The sequence below is a fragment of the Sesamum indicum genome, linkage group LG9 (genome assembly GCF_026168435.1).
Source record: "Sesamum indicum cultivar Baizhima isolate 11 linkage group LG9, ASM2616843v1, whole genome shotgun sequence".
Classification (NCBI taxonomy): domain Eukaryota; kingdom Viridiplantae; phylum Streptophyta; class Magnoliopsida; order Lamiales; family Pedaliaceae; genus Sesamum; species Sesamum indicum.
The window spans coordinates 14,986,861-14,991,096 of record NC_142665.1 but is presented as its reverse complement, the minus strand read 5'-3'; the positions used below and the strand labels follow the sequence as shown (position 1 = coordinate 14,991,096).

General features: G+C 40.4%; 1 non-coding gene across 1 annotated transcript; it reads right to left on the bottom strand.

Moving 5' to 3' along the window:
• Positions 1-3,808: 3,808 nt before the first annotated feature.
• Positions 3,809-3,880, bottom strand: TRNAW-CCA (transfer RNA tryptophan (anticodon CCA)). Its single transcript has one exon. It is a non-coding gene; the product is annotated as a tRNA-Trp (tRNA).
• Between the last annotated feature and the right edge of the window lie 356 nt (positions 3,881-4,236).

Here is a 4,236-nt window from a genome sequence, read left to right as displayed (position 1 = left end):
TTCTCCAGAGATCGTGGGGAAAGTGGAAAGAAGGAACGGAGATTGTATTAGGAAGTAGAAGTCAAGGCAAAGAGTCAACCACGTCCTTTCCAAGTAACCAACCAACATGCTAAATTAGTCACCACTAGGGGCGGTGACCTTTAATCGTCAACTAGGCGGGTGAGCTCGCCACGTCCCACTTTTAGTGGCAAGCTAGTGATTAGTCATCGAATTACCCTTACAAGGAGCGCACAATCTCTGAAATGATTCCTCACCATTTATAGTGAGGCGAACAAGCTGGTCAAAGGAACTCCCCCTCCGAGAGAGAGAAGAAGGATGCCCCAAACCAATCACACACTAGTCGAAGGAAGTGTGGTTTAACTCCTTCCTCCTAAAGGGGAGGGGGGGACGGACTGAATGATACACAAAAAATACACTTCGTCTAAGTGAAGGGCTAATTTTACGGCCTAGTAGAAAGCTCCCATCACATGGAGTCCAAGAGGTAATAACCCCCAGCCTATTATCGACTTATAGGACCTCGGAAAAGTTGGACCCAATTTAAAACCCATTGGCCCATTAGAAAGCAAGCCCTTTAGTCCTTCACATGTGTCCAAAAGCTATTTGCATGACATCAAAGGAAAACCACAAAATCACCACCTCAACCTGAAGGCACGAAAGGATCATCCTAACAACTCTCCTCCAAGATGCAAACCATATCCTCTAAGACCTTATCCTCTAAGACCTACCTGACTCAGGTCTGATCGACCATCTTGACACCATGAAAACTCCCGCCACCCACCTCCAGATTTAGCGGACTTACCTGCAGCAACCCGCAACCTCAGTTCTAAGGGGGCACAACATGTCTTATCATCTAAACAAAATTTCTTCCGTCCCATCAGAGCTAATAGTATGGACTTGCATGGGTGTCTGTCGATGGTTTCCCCTAGTTGCTTAAGCTAGCACCTTCCTAGCATTGGCGGAGTCTCCCCCTGCTAGGTCTCCTGAGATCATGGCGATAACACCTGAAATGGGGAGGTTGTCCTCATTTGGGGTCTGAGCAGGTGAAACTATGGCTGGCGACTCGGTCTTTGTCTGAATCCTACCCATCCGGGATGTGGATTTAACACACTCTTTCAACTGCCCTCATTGAATCAACTTTTTCTATGTCATTCTTAGGATGATGACACTCTTCTGTGGTGTGTCCTCTATCGCAGTGGAAATGAAAATACTTGTCGGATTTGAGCCTCTAAAGGTTATCTTTCATCTTCCTTGGCCATTGGTTGATCAATCTTTACTGCTCCGCCACAACAAATATTTCTTCTTTGGAAGCTTTTAGGGGGGTGTAATGCGTGAAACCCAGCGGAGGTACATGTTAGCATTCCTCCTTCTCTGGTTCTTTCTCTTCCTCCCTACTCTTCCACTTGACGGCAAAAGAGGGTTCGAAGCATTAGACTTCTCCATCCTAATATATCTTTGTGACCGCATGAGCAAGTGATGTACAGTGTTGGGGGTTTTCCTGCTATGGATTCTTTGAATCTTCCCAGCGGTGGGGTGCGTGTTTGCATTCCTCCTTCTCTGGTTCTTTCTCTTCCTCCCTACTCTTCCACTTGACGGCAAAGGAGGGTCCGAAGCATTAGACTTCTCCATCCTAATATATCTTTGTGACCACATGAGCAACTGCTCCATAGTGTTGGGGGTTTTCCTGCTATGGATTCTTTGAATCTTCCCAGCAACAAGTTTTGTTGCATGACGCTAGTTAACAAATCATGGTTGACATGAGGAACTTCGTTTACATCCTCCACGAATCTTTGCAATAATCTCTCAGGGTTCATTCTCCTTCTGGTGTATTGTGAATAGGAATGCGACCGTTTTCGAGACTCTCTTATTCATGGAGAAATAATGTAAAAAATATTGCGTCAACTGCTCGATGCTCGAATTGTTCCAACAAGCAGTTGGTTGAATCATGCTAGAGCGTGCTTAGAGAGCGTAGTGTGGAATATCTTGCAGTAAGGAGCATCACTTAAATCATACCAATCGATTTTGGCATAAAATTTGTCTAAGTGCTCCTGTAGATCTCCTGTTTCATCATACTCCGACAGATTTGACTTTAACACCTATTGGAAACGCTTCGGCCAGGATAGCGTGAGCGAAAGGGCTACATCTTGAAGGGGCAATGGCTAACGGCAAATAAGGATCCTTGACTCCCCTAGACAATAGGGGGGGAGGGAGTGGGTTGTTCTTGAGATTGAGCAACCTTAGGTCGAGAGATTCAGTTGTTCACCTCTTCCTGCCCTGCTCCTCCTCCTCCGGAACCGAGGATAATTTTCGACTTCAGTGAGGGAAAGGAGGTGGTGGATTCATAGGGGATGTGCTACAAATTGGGTCACTGCTTGTGCAGCCGCCTAAGTGGATGCATCAAGGATCAGGGCCAACAAGGCTTCTTGCGTTAGTTGTACCATTGGTTCTTGAGATGTAACATCTGGACGGGACACGCTCCCTTGGGGCGGGGTCGAGATTGTTGACGAGGCGCGGGCATCTCTCCGTTTTGCAATAAAAAAATATTATTTTTAGCATTTATAGTGGGGTATGAAATTTTATGGTATTGTAGGGTGTAGGTTCTTACGGTGTATTTTAGGTGTGAAAATTACAAATATATCCTCAATAACCATTTAATACTACTGATATATCCATCATTCATTAAAATATTTTCAAACTAAATAATAATTCAATTCAAACAATAATTAAAAGTATTATATAAATAATAGATTAAGTTTTAAACTATAATGAGACCTGAAACGTTCGAGTTAATTTTAATTGGAGTAGACCATTTCCCTGGAAATGAGCATTTAACAACATGTGCCAGGTACATGACTTCTGCCATTAATTTTAACGGCAGGACCATTTATTTATCTATTTATTTTTGTTTTAGGGATAATTACATTCTTCTCCCCTGAAGTTTGATACAGTTATATGTAAATCCAATGTGGTTTAAAATATTACGTCTAGCACATCTAAGATTTGCTTTTTTCTAACAAATAAATCCCGCTATTAGTCAAAATTTACGAAATTTGTTGATATTAACAAAAAATTGAATGAATATTTACCCTCAATTTTGACTACTGACTTATGGAAGGTTAATTTTTCGAACTAAACTACCGTTATAACGGTGAAAATATACATCCTCATATCCATTAATGCGTGAATACGTATAACGTTAATTTGATCATAAAAAAATTTAGTTGACAAATAATTCGTCAGTAATAAGCCAATCAGCGTTTAATGTTAATTTAGTCTAATTTTTTTTGTTAATATTAACAAATTCGATTAATTTTGTTTAGTGGAATAATTTATTTTTTAGACGAAAATAAATTTTAAGAGTGCTACATATAATTACACTAAACTTAAAGGATGAGGAATATAATTATCCCATTATATTTAATGAAGTCAAAATTGGAAGAGATGGGACCAAAAAAGTCGGAGCACTGTTCAATGGGATTACAAAGAATTTTTCCCACCTCTCACGCTCTTGTCCAAAGTAGTCACAGATGGTGAAATTCCTCATGAGGTGTAGGCTTTGAAAAGGTGATCGTATCTCCGCTGCCTGCTGTAGGCTTGGAGAAGATGGCTGTGCCGCCGTGTCCTTGTTATCCAGAGTTTCTGACGAAAGCAAAGGTTTCGAGAAAAATATTTGAAAGAGTTGCTACTTTAACATGAACGATTACAAAAGAGTCGCTTCTTCATTTTGTAAGATTAAATGACATAACTATCCATGGCTATTACTATTTCTGGAGGGACAAAAGGGGTAAAAAAAAAAGAAAAAAGCGGGAATTGAACCCGACGTGAATCGAACACGCAACCTTCTGATCTGGAGTCAGACGCGCTACCATTGCGCCACGGATCCAATTGCTTTGACAATGCTCACATTCGCCTACTCATTATTAAAATAAATACATTAAGTCCAAAATTTAATAATATAAAGGAAATAAAATAAAAGTAACAAATTTAAGACGAGGTGAAGATATATTGAGCTAATGATTTGTACACTCTAGTATATCAAATAAAAAATAAAATTCGACCCTTGCAATTTTCTCTAACTTCTCTATAGAAAAGTGTCTCCCACCCGTTTTTTTGTACTAAAATCCTCTGCCACTCAACCATCACAACCTAATTGGCACTATCACTATAGTCTGATTGTGGCCACTATCGATGGCTTGAAAAGAAATAAAATTTTGATTTTTGTAATCATCGATTTTATTT